Below are 13,457 nucleotides of genomic sequence, written 5' to 3'. Positions count from 1 at the left end.
GTTCAAATGCAGCCAAAGTTTTGAGCTCTTTTAAATGCTGCTCTTTGACAAAGAATGCTTAAACATTACCTAAATGAGTATGTGCTAAGGATTTAGATTTTCAGAAGTTTGGAGATGGAAGTGCAGTTTGCCTTTAGCGAGAAGTGGTTGGGAAAGGTCACTCATATTGGTAAGGTGTCTTTGAAAGACCAGGTTTAGATAGGAATAGAATAGGATGAGAGTGAACATGTGTTAGGTTAGAAGGGAATAGGTTTATGAGCCGACAGACAATAAAGACATTTGACTATTTTATAATTATTCTGGAAGATGGCAAAATTAAAAATTGTCCTTTGTGTATTGTCATTTTTTTAACCCTTCAGTTCAGTTCAGTCACTCAGTCGTGACCAACTCTTTGTGACCCCATGAACCACAGCACTCCAGGCCTCCCTGTCCATCACCAACTTCTGGAGTTTACTAAACTCATGTCCATTGAGTCGGTGATGCCATCCAACCATCTCATCCTCTGTCATCCCCTTCTCCTCCTGCCCTTAATCTTTCCCAGCATCACGGTCTTTTCCAATGAGTCAGTTCTTCGCATCAGGTGGCCAAATTATTAGCGTTTCAGCTTCAACATCAGTCCTTCCAATGAACACCCAGGACTGATTTCCTTTAGGATGGACTGGTTGGATCTCCTTGAAGTCCAAGGGACTCTCGAGAATCTTCTCCAACACCACAGTTTAAAAGCATCAATTCTTTGGGGCTCAGCTTTCTTTATAGACCAAATCTCATATCCATACATGACTACTGGAAAATCCATAGTCTTGACTAGATGGACCTTTGTTGACAAAGTAATGGCTCTGCTTTTTAATATGCTGTCTAGGTTGGTCATAACTTTCCTTCCAAGGAGTAAGTGTCTTTTAATTTTGTGGCTGCAATCACCATCTGCAGTGATATTGGAGCCCCCCAAAATAGTCAGCCACTATTTCCACTGTTTCCCCATCTATTTGCCATGAAGTGATGGGAGCGGATGCCATGATCTTAGTTTTCTGAATATTGAGCTCGTAACCCTTAGGACTGCTGAAAAGTACCTATCCTGAGATAAGCATTATTTCATTCTAAATTAGGCAAATAAATGCCAACTATTTATATTACTGTGTCTAGATGTGTGATTTAGGTGTATGGAGGATTTACAGGGTACCTTAGAGAAACAATTGAGATAATTAAATGTCTGGGAAATTGATTTTTTATGTAGGGTGAAGAACTTAAATCTTTTGGTTTGTGTAAAATAGGACCACATAGGATCACAGATTAATGTAAATATTAGAAATTACATTGCACGAAATTAAAGTGGTGGCATGTACCTCTTCTCCATGTATATCACCCTACTTAAAGTACAAAGCTTGCTTTTGATATTTTTCTAGAGCCATCATTGTAGGCTTTATTTCCTTTCTTCAGTAAGAATTTGTAATACAATAGAACTTATAATGAGGTGGCAGGGATTGAAATTAGAGAATACAAAATATATTTCATACCTTTTAATGTGAAAATTCATTTGCATCTATGAACATTTAATAACACTATTGGATGGAAATGAAAGGATATGCAGATCATACTTGAATCCCCTTTTCATCTGCATTGTCCTGATTTTCCTTGTATTTGTTTGAGTGAATCTACTCTTTTGCATAATTATTTGATGATTTTAGCCACAATTACAACCAACTAATTGTAACGCTGTTTCTTTACTATCAGGCATGACTCATTTCCTTGCAGAAAAAACTATTACTTAATTTCACTGCAGTTTTTTCCCTAGCTCTATTGAAACCATCCTAAAAATTCAAAATTTCAAATCCTGGAAGATGATGCTGTGAAAGAGCTACACTCAATATGCCAGCAAATTTGAAAAACTCAGCAGTGGCCACAGGACTGGAAAAGATCAGTTTTATTCCAATCCCAAAGAAAGGCAATGCCAAAGAATACTCAAACTACCGCACAATTATACTCATCTCACATGCTAGTAAAGTAATGCTCAAAATTCTCCAAGCCAGGCTTCAGCAATAAGTGAACCGTGAGCTTCCAGATGTTCAAACTGATTTTTAAACAGTAGAGACATTACTTTGTCAACAAAGGTCTGTCTAGTCAAAACTATGATTTTCCAGTAGTCATGTATGGATGTGAGATTTGGACTGTAAAGAAAGATGAGCCCTGAAGAATCGATGCTTTTGAACTGTGGTGTTGGAGAAGACTCTTGAGAGTCCCTTGGACTTCAAGGAGATCCAACCAGTCCATCCTAAAGGAGATCAGTCCCGGGTGTTCATTGGAAGGACTAATGTTGAAGCTGAAACTCCAATACTCTGGCCATCTGATGTGAAGAGCTGACTCATTTGAAAAGACCGTGATGCTGGGAAAGATTGACGACAGGAGGAGAAGGGGACGACAGAGGATGAGACGGTTGGATGCCATGATCGACTTGATGGACATGGGTTTGGGTGGACTCCGGGAGCTAGTAATTGACAGGGAGGCCTGGCATGCTGCAGTTCATGGGGTTGCAAAGAGTTGGACACGACCCAGTGACTGAACTGAACTGAACCCCTGTGTTCAGGCTTTGTTACTGGATGATTTAGAGTTCTGGCATCTGGGCTTACAATAACTTAACTATATCAATTCTTTTAGATATTGTGATTTTGTTGTTTTTTTAATTAACTAAGTTTATTATTTTTAAAAAATTAAAAGACAAATTTTTTAGCTTTACTGAGGTGTAATTCACAAAGTTGTAAGATATTTAAAATGTACAAAGTGATACTTTGATGCATGTATACATTGTAAAAGAATTTTCCCCATCAAATTAATCAGCATATCTGTCACCTCACTTTTTTGTGTATGAGAATTCTTACTTTTATTTTTTTATTATTTTTTTTATCTTTACACATTTCATTTTTTTATTTTTATTTTTTTTTAGTTTTTTTGTTTTTTAAATTTTAATATATTTAATTCTTACATGCGTTCCCAAACATGAACCCCCCTCCCACCTCCCTCCCCATAACATCTCTCTGGGTCATCCCCATGCACCAGCCCCAAGCATGCTGTATCCTGCGTCAGACATAGACTGGCGATTCAATTGTTACATGATAGTATACATGTTAGAATGTCATTCTTCCAAATCATCCCACCCTCTCCCTCTCCCTCTGAGTCCAAAGGTCCGTTATACACATCTGTGTCTCTTTCCCTGTCTTGAATACAGGGTCGTCATTGCCATCTTCCTAAATTCCATATATATGTGTTAGTATACTGTATTGGTGTTTTTCTTTCTGGCTTACTTCACTCTGTATAATCGGCTCCAGTTTTATCCATCTCATCAGAACTGATTCAAATGAATTCTTTTTAACGGCTGAGTAATACTCCATTGTGTATATGTACCACAGCTTTCTTATCCATTCATCTGCTGATGGACATCCAGGTTGTTTCCATGTCCTGGCTATTATAAACAGTGCTGTGATGAACATTGGGGTACATGTGTCTCTTTCAATTCTGGTTTCCTCGGTGTGTATGCCCAGCAGTGGGATTGCTGGGTCATAAGGTAGTTCTATTTGCAATTTTTAAGGAATCTCCACACTGTTCTCCATAGTGGCTGTACTAGTTTGCATTCCCACCAACAGTGTAGGAGGGTTCCCTTTTCTCCACACCCTCTCCAGCATTTATTGCTTGCAGATTTTTGGATCACAGCCATTCTGACTGGTGTGAAGTGGTACCTCATTGTGGTTTTGATTTGCATTTCTCTAAGAATGAGTGAAGTTGAGCATCTTTTCATGTGTTTGTTAGCTATCCGTATGTCTTCTTTGGAGAAATGTCTATTTAGTTCTTTGGCCCATTTTTTGATTGGGTCGTTTATTTTTCTGGAATTGAGCTGCATAAGTTGCTTGTATATTTTTGAGATTAGTTGTTTGTCAGTTGCTTCATTTGCTATTATTTTCTCCCATTCAGAAGGCTGTCTTTTCACCTTGCTTATATTTTCCTTTGTTGTGCAGAAGCTTTTAATTTTAATTAGATCCCATTTGTTTATTTTTGCTTTTATTTCCAGAATTCTGGGAGGTGGATCATAGAGGATCCTGCTGTGATTTATGTCGGACAGTGTTTTGCCTATGTTCTCCTCTAGGAGTTTTTTTAGTTTCTGGTCTTACATTTAGATCTTTAATCCATTTTGAGTTTATTTTTGTGTGCAGTGTTAGAAAGTGATCTAGTTTCATTCTTTTACAAGTGGTTGACCAGTTTTCCTAGCACCACTTGTTAAAGAGATTGTCTTTACTCCATTGTATATTCTTGCCTCCTTTGTCAAAGATAAGGTGTCCATATGTGTGTGGATTTATCTCTGGGCTTTCTATTTTGTTCCATTGATCTATATGTCTGTCTTTGTGCCAGTACCATACTGTCTTCATGACTGTGGCTTTGTAGTAGAGCCTGAAGTCAGGCAAGTTGATTCCTCCAGTTCCATTCTTCTTTCTCAAGATTGCTTTGGCTATTCGAGGTTTTTTGTATTTCCATACAAATTGTGAAATTATTTGTTCTAGTTCTGTGAAAAATATGGCTGGTAGCTTGATAGGGATTTCATTGAATTTGTAAATTGCTTTGGGTAGTATACTCATTTTCACTATATTGATTCTTCCGATCCATGAACATGGTATATTTCTCCATCTCTTAGTGTCCTCTTTGATTTCTTTCATCAGTGTTTTATAGTTTTCTGTATATAGGTCTTTAGTTTCTTTAGGTAGATATATTCCTAAGTATTTTATTCTTTTCGTTGCAATGGTGAATGGAATTGTTTCCTTAATTTCTTTTTCTACTTTCTCATTATTTGTGTATAGGAATGCAAGGGATTTCTGTGTGTTGATTTTATATCCTGCAACTTTACTATATTCATTGATGAGCTCTAGTAATTTTCTGGTGGAGTCTTTAGGGTTTTCCATGCAGAGGATCATGTCATCTGCAAACAGTGAGAGTTTTACTTCTTCTTTTCCAATTTGGATTCCTTTTATTTCTTTTTCTGCTCTGATTGCTGTGGCCAAAACTTCCAGAACTATGTTGAATAGTAGCGGTGAAAGTGGACACCCTTGTCTTGTTCCTGACTTTAGGGGAAATGCTTTCAATTTTTCACCATTGAGGATAATGTTTGCTGTGGGTTTGTCATAGATAGCTTTTATTATGTTGAGGTATGTTCCTTCTATTCCTGCTTTCTGGAGAGTTTTTATCATAAATGGATGTTGAAATTTGTCAAAGGCCTTCTCTGCATCTATTGAGATAATCATATGGTTTTTATTTTCAATTTGTTAATGTGGTGAATTACATTGATTGATTTGCGGATATTGAAGAATCCTTGCATCCCTGGGATAAAGCCCACTTGGTCATGGTGTATGATCTTTTTAATGTGTTGTTGGATTCTGATTGCTAGAATTTTGTTGAGGATTTTTGCATCTATGTTCATCAGTGATATTGGCCTGTAGTTTTCTTTTTTTGTGACATCTTTGTCAGGTTTTTGTATTAGGGTGATGGTGGCCTCATAGAATGAGTTTGGAAGTTTACCTTCCTCTGCAATTTTCCGGAAGAGTTTGAATAGGATAGGTGTTAGCTCTTCTCGAAATTTTTGGTAGAATTCAGCTGTGAAGCCGTCTGGACCTGGGCTTTTGTTTGCTGGAAGATTTCTGATTACAGTTTCAATTTCCGTGCTTGTGATGGGTCTGTTAAGATTTTCTATTTCTTCCTGGTTCAGTTTTGGAAAATTGTACTTTTCTAAGAATTTGTCCATTTCTTCCACGTTGTCCATTTTATTGGCATACAACTGCTGATAGTAGTCTCTTATGATCCTTTGTATTTCTGTGTTGTCTGTTGTGATCTCTCCATTTTCATTTCTAATTTTATTGATTTGATTTTTCTCTCTTTGCTTCTTGATGAGTCTGGCTAATGGTTTGTCAATTTTATTTATCCTTTCAAAGAACCAGCTTTTGGCTTTGTTGATTTTTGCTATGGTCTCTTTTGTTTCTTTTGCATGTATTTCTGCCCTAATTTTTCAGATTTCTTTCCTTCTACTGACTCTGGGGTTCTCCAATTCTTCCTTTTCTAGTTGCTTTAGTTGTAGAGTTAGGTTATTTATTTGACTTTTTTCTTATTTCTTGAGGTATGCCTGTATTGCTATGAACTTTCCTCTTAGCACTGCTTTTATAGTGTCCCACAGGTTTTGGGTTGTTGTGTTTTCATTTTCATTAATTTCTATGCATATTTTCATTTATTTTTTGATTTCTTCTGTGATTTGTTGGTTATTCAGAAGTGTGTTGTTCATCCTCCATATGTTGGAATTTTTAATAGTTTTTCTCCTGTAATTGAGATCTAATCTTAATGCATTATGGTCAGAAAAGATGCTTGGAATGATTTCAATTTTTTGAATTTATCAAGTTTAGTTTATGGCCCAGGATGTGATCTATCCTGGAGAAGGTTCCATGAGCACTTGAAAAAAAGGTGAAATTCATTGTTTTGGGGTGAAATGTCCTATAGATATCAATTAGGTCTAACTGATCTAATGTATCATTTAAAGTTTGCGTTTCTTTGTTAATTTTCTGTTTAGTTGATCTGTCCATAGGTGTGAGTGGGGTATTAAAATCTCCCACTATTATTGTGTTATTGTTGATTTCCCCTTTCATACTTGTTAGCATTTGTCTTACATATTGCGATGCTCCTATATTGGGTGCATATATATTTATAATTGTTATATCTTCTTCTTGGATTGATCCTTTGATCATTATGTAGTGGCCTTCTTTGTCTCTTTTTACAGCCGTTGTTTTAAAGTCTATTTTATCGGATATGAGTATTGCCACTCCTGCTTTCTTTTGGTCTCTATTTTCGTGGTATATCTTTTTCCAGCCCTTCACTTTCAGTCTGTATGTGTCCCTTGTTTTGAGGTGGGTCTCTTGTAAGCAGCATATAGAGGGGTCTTGTTTTTGTATCCATTCGGCTAGTTTTTGTCTTTTGGTTGGGGCGTTCAACCCATTTACGTTTAAGGTAATTATTGATAAGTATGATCCCGTTGCCATTTACTTTATTGTTTTGGGTTCGGGTTTATACACCCTTTCGTGTTTCCTGTCTAGAGGATATCCTTTAGAATTTGTTGGAGAGCTGGTTTGGTGGTGCTGAATTCTCTCAGCTTTTGCTTGTCTGTAAAGCTTTTGATTTCTCCTTCGTATTTGAATGAGATCCTTGCTGGGTACAGTAATCTGGGCTGTAGGTTATTGTCTTTCATCACTTTAAGTATGTCTTGCCATTCCCTCCTGGCCTGAAGAGTTTCTATTGAAAGATCAGCTGTTATCCTTATGGGAATCCCCTTGTGTGTTATTTGTTGCTTTTCCCTTGCTGCTTTTAATATTTGTTCTTTGTGTTTGATCTTTGTTAATTTGATTAATATGTGTCTTGGGGTGTTTCGCCTTGGGTTTATCCTATTTGGAACTCTCTGTGTTTCTTGGACTTGGGTGATTATTTCCTTCCCCATTTTATGGAAGTTTTCAACTATTATCTCCTCAAGGATTTTCTCATGATCTTTCTTTCTGTCTTCTTCTTCTGGGACTCCTATAATTCGAATGTTGGAGCATTTCATATTGTCCTGGAGGTCTCTGAGATTGTCCTCGTTTCTTTTAATTCATTTTTCTTGTTTCCTCTCTGATTCATTTATTTCTACCATTCTATCTTCTATTTCACTAATCCTATCTTCTGCCTCCGTTATTCTGCTATTTGTTGCCTCCAGAGTGTTTCTGATCTCATTTATTGCGTTATTCATTATATTTTGACTCTTTTTTATTTCTTCTAGGTCCTTGTTAAACCTTTCTTGCATCTTCTCAATCCTTGTCTCTAGGCTATTTATCTGTGTTTCCATTTTGATTTCAAGATTTTGGATCATTTTCACTATCAATATTCAGAATTCCTTCTCCGGTAGATTCCCTACTTCTTCCTCTTTTGTTTGGTTTGGTGGGCAACTCTCCTTTTCCTTTGCCTGCTGAGTATTCCTCTGTCTCTTCATCTTGGTTATATTGCTGCATTTGGGGTGGCCTTTTTATATTCTGGGAATTTGTGGAGTTCTCTTTATTATGGAGCTTCCTCACTTTGGGTGGGGTTCTATCAGTGGCTTGTCAAGGTTTCCTGGTTAGGGAGGCTTGTGTTGGAGTTTTGGTGGGTGGAGCTGGGTTTCTTCTCTCTGGAGTGCAGTGGAGTGACCCGTAATGGGTTATGAGACATCAAAGGTTTTGGGATAATTTTGAGCTGCCTGTATATTGAAGCTCAAGGGAGTGTTCCTGTGTTGTTGGAGAATTTGCATGGTATGTCTTGTTTTGGAACTTGTTGGCCCTTGGGTGGAGCTTGGTTTCGGTGTAGGTATGAAGGCATGAATTCTTACTTTTAAAAATTATAGTTGATTTATAATATTGTGTTAGCTTCAGATGTACAGCAAAGTGATTTAGTTACATGTATTATATATTTTTCAGACTATTTTCCCTTGTATGTTATTAGAAGATACTGAATGTAGTCCCTGTGTTATACGTTAAATCCTTGTTGCTTATCTATTTTATGTACGGTAGTTTGTATCTACTAATCCCATACATTTTCTGTTGTTTAGTTTTTCAGTGCTGAAGTTTGTAACCATTTTTCACATTAAAAAAAAGTTTATCTATCTACTTAATTTTGGCTGTGCTGGGTCTTTGTTGCTACACTGTCTGGTTACAATGAGCAGGGGCTGCTCTCTAGTTGTGGTGCCTGGTATTTTCATTGCTGTAGCTGCTCTTGTTGCAGAGCACAGACATGAGGGCTTCAGTAGTTGTGCGCAGGCTTAGTTGCCCCATTGCACATGGAATCTTCCCAGACCAGGGATCCAACCCTTGTCCTCTGCATTGACAGGCAGATTCTTAACCACTGGACCACCAGGGAAGTCCAATCCCATACTTCTAGTTTACCCGCCATCCCCCGACCCACTGCACTAAGGAAAAAAAAAAGTTCATGCACTCAGGTAGTTCATGTGTGATTACAAACCTTGGTGGATTTTCATCTCTGTTTACCTAGAATTAAAGCTACGGTTGTTATACACCCTCCTACTGTTGGTGAACTCCGTTTTCATGTTACATTAACACTGTAACACTGGACATTATTTTGATGTCCTGTTTTCATAATTCTTTATCAATGCTCCCTACAGTTGCCCCTGAAAGTGCATTTGCTTGCCAGTCACATTATTCAACATTTTTCAGTAAAATTAGATTGCATTCAGTTTCTCACAGCCTCTTTTGACCTATCATAACCCACCACTTCTTTGTTTGCTTGCTTGTTTTTGGCTGTGCTGGGTCTTTGTTGCTGTCTTTGGGCTTTCTCTAGTTGCTGGGGGGTGGGGTGGGAGCAAGGTTATTCTCTGCTGCTGCTGCTAAGTCGCTTCAGTTGTGTTCGACTCTGTGTGACCCCATAGACGGCGGCCCACCAGGCTCCCCCATCCCTGGGATTCTCCAGGCAAGAACACTGGAGTGGGTTGCCATTTCCTTCTCCAACGCATGAAAGCGAAAAGTGAAAGTGAAGTTGCTCAGTTGTGTCCGACCCTCAGCAACCCCATGGACTGTAGCCCACCAGGCTCCTCTGTCCATGGGATTTTCCAGGCAAGAGTACTGGAGTGGGGTGCCATTGCCTTCTCCAGTAGTGGATGCTAAGACTGATCAATGAGTTCAAGTGTTGGCAACTTGATTCCTTTATTGTAGTTTTCCATTTATCTTTTACTTAATGATTTTATCATCTATTGATAACCATAGTTTGAGTCATTTCATTAGGAGTGCAAAATGTTGACTTTCTAATTCTAGTATACTCTTATCCAATAAAACTATTAGATTTCCAGGAAGTACTATTCATACTGCAAAAACAATATAAAATCTCAATTCTTTCACTTTAGTTAGGAGTTTTAAAAATAATGAGTTGGTGCCCAACAACCTTTCATTATGGCCATGAAGTCTTATTTTTTTTCTTTTCTCTTTTTATATTTTTCATTCATTTTAATTACTTGGAATAATAGTGTTTTTGAATCATCAAATCATCTCACCATTGACCAATGGGAGCCTCCTCAATCTGGCTCATGAATTTTTTGTTTTTGTTTATTAGCCTTTGATAGCTTCTTTGCTTTCTGGTACAACAATCTGTTCCAAGCTCATCTTGTATATTTTCGCCCCAGAAATGGATTAAGTTTGGCGCCTTTTAGTGAAAATCATATTTAATTGTAGCTATTCTAATTGAGGGGTATAGTGGTATTTCATTTTGGATTTAATTTGCATTTCACTGATAGCTAATGATTTTGAACCTTTTTTCGTGTGCTAATTGACCATTCATACATCTTTGGTGAAAGTGTTCAAATCATTCACCTATTTTATTTATTTTTTTATATTATTTAAAAAAATTTACTTTATTTTACTTTGCAATACTGTATTGGTTTTGCCATACATTGACATGAATCTCCCAAGGGTGTACATGAGTTCCCAATCCTGAACCCCCTCCCACCTCCCTTCCCATATCATCTCTCTGGGTCATCCCAGTGCACCAGCCCCAAGCATCCTGTATCCTGTTTTGAACCTAGACTAGCGATTCATTTCTTACATGATAGTATACATGTTTCAATGCCATTCTGCCAAATCATCCTACCCTCTCCCTCTCCAACAGAGTCCAAAATTCTGTTCTATGCATCTGTGTCTCTTTTGCTGTCTCGCATACAGGGTTATCATTAACATCTTCTAAATTCCATATATATATGGAATTTAGTTACTATATGGAATTTAGTGTTAGTATACTGTATTGGTATTTTTCTTTCTGGCTTACTTCTCTCTATATAATCGGCTCCAGTTTCATCCACCTCATTAGAACTGAGTCAAATGCATTCTTTTTAATGGCTGAGTAATACTCCATTGTGTATATGTACCACGGCTTTCTTACCCATTCATCTTCTGATGGACATCTAGGTTGCTTCCATGTCCTGGCTATTATAAACATTGCTGCAGTGAACATTGGGGTACACGTGTCTCTTTCCATTCTGGTTTCCTCAGTGTGTATGCCCAGCAGTGGGATTGCTGGGTCATAAGGCAGTTCTATTTCCACTTTTTTAAGGAATCTCCACACTGTTCTCCATAGTGGCTGTACTAGTTTGCACTCCCAGCAACAGTGTAAGAGGGTTCCCTCTTCTCCACACCCTCTCTAGCATTTATTGCTTGTAGACTTTTGGATCGCAGCCATTCTGACTGGTGTGAAATGGCACCTCATTGTGGTCTTGATTTGCATTTCTCTGATAATTAGTGATGTTGAACATTATTGTGATTTTAGAGACAACAAATTTTTAAAGGGTTGAGATTATTATGTGGCTATTTTTTCAACAGCTGAAAGTTTGTCCTAAAGTGGTTAAGTGGCTAATGTCCTGAAGCTAACAGTTGTTACAGCTGGGACCCTGACTTAGGATGCAGTGTTTCTGTCACTAGAACCTAATCTGTTAACTAGTACTCTCTGAAAGTTTGTCCTAAAGTGGTTAAGTGGCTAATGTCCTGAAGCTAACAGTTGTTACAGCTGGGACCCTGACTTAGGATGCAGTGTTTCTGTCACTAGAACCTAATCTGTTAACTAGTGCTCTCTGAATCATCCTTAACTATTTCCTGAAGTCAAAATTCTACTGATGTCAAAGTCTGTGTTTTTTGGGAGCCCAACGAATCAAAATTTCAAAACTTTTTCTTAGCTTTTGAATTTTCCAGGCTATTGATAAACTGTGTCATCACACTAGCAACCAGTCCAGTATTCCTGCCATCACCTTTCCACAAGCCAAGGGACATGGCTTCAGGGTCCTCTGTCTTCAGTTTTCCTTCCTCTCTTTGTAAGTAGTCCCAGGTGAGTTTTTAAATATGTTAACCTATTCCTCAATTTTTTTTTTAAGTGAAAGTCTTGTCTTTAGTATTTTTTGCTATGTTTCTTTTAATTGAAGTATAATGGATATAAATATTATAGAAGTTATAGGTGTATTGTGATTTACACTTTTAAAAAGTATTATATTAACATATTCCCTGTGTTGCAAGATATAGCTTATTTTATACATAAAAGTTTGTACCCCTTAATCTACTCCTTAAGTTCCTTTCTTTCTGCTTCGTGTAGAGCCAATTCTGTTTGTAGGATCTCAGCCTTTACCTTTTTCTTTCTCCTGATTTTCAGATTCAAACCGACTTCACTAGAATCTGACTTATAAGGTTTTATATATTTAAATATACAGAGTTATGAGTTTGCCAAAGGTTTCATTCATTGCTCAAATACCATCCATCTTCCCATGTCTGAGTAGGGTGTGATTTAACAAGGAGTTATTCTCTCATCAACTTGATATCTAACTCCAATCTGAATTCTGTCTATTGCCTCTGGGGCCTCCCCAAGAGGTTTCTTTGTTCTCATATTTGGAACCTTCAAATGTTAACTTATTTGGCAAAAAAGAAAAAAAAAAAAGCATCTTTGAGAGATGTGATTAAGTTTAGAGTTCAAAAATGGAGAGATTATACTGTATTACCTAGGTGGGCCCTGAATGCAATCTTTAGTTGTGTCCGACTCTTTGTGATCCCATGGACTGTTGCCTGCGAAGCGCCTCTGTCCATTGACTTTTCCAGGCAAGAATACTGGTGAGTTGACATTTCCTCCTCCAGGGGGACTTCCTGACCCAGGAACTGAACTTGTGTTTCCTGTGTCTCCTGCATTGGCAAGCAGATTCTTTGCCACTGAGCCACCTGGGAAGCCCCAAATGCAATCACATATGCCTTTTAAAGGCAAGATTTGAAAACATACATGGGAGAAAACACTGTAAAAAATAATCAGACAGAGGCTTGATGCTTTATTCCCTGAAGATTAGAATGATGCGGCCACAAGTTAAGAGATGCTAATAGCTACAGGAAGAAACTGGGAGGGTCACAGCTCCCCAAAAGCCTATCAAGGGACCATTGACTCTGTGACATATTAATTTCAGCCCAGTCAACTTGATTTTGGACCTCCTGAAATGTGAGGGAATGAATTATTTATTTAAGCCACCAACTTTGTAATTTGTTGCAATAACCAAAAGAAATCAGCACACTTATCATGCTCAACTTCATGTTAGTTTGTATTATTTTCTAATTTCCAGTAAAGTTCTAACGCCATGTTTCCTTGGTATGCTTTCTCATCCTGCCTCTGATACATTTCAGCTGTGTAATCTTGGCAAATCGTTTATCTTCTCTGTTATTCAGTTGCCTAACATTTGTGGGAATAATAATTGTATATACTTGCAGGGTTTTTTAAGGGCTTAATAAACTTACATTGTTAGGAGCTTAGAACAGTGCCTAGAACTGCAAAGTACTATGTAAATTGATGTTAGATAAATGTTTTAAAAGTAGGTAAAACATTTTAGGGGAAGGGAAATGGGGAGATAGCCATGGAATGATGCTTGT

This window comes from Ovis aries, chromosome 6 (genome assembly GCF_016772045.2).
Source record: "Ovis aries strain OAR_USU_Benz2616 breed Rambouillet chromosome 6, ARS-UI_Ramb_v3.0, whole genome shotgun sequence".
Lineage (NCBI taxonomy): Eukaryota > Metazoa > Chordata > Mammalia > Artiodactyla > Bovidae > Ovis > Ovis aries.
Note: the sequence above shows the minus strand (reverse complement) of the source record.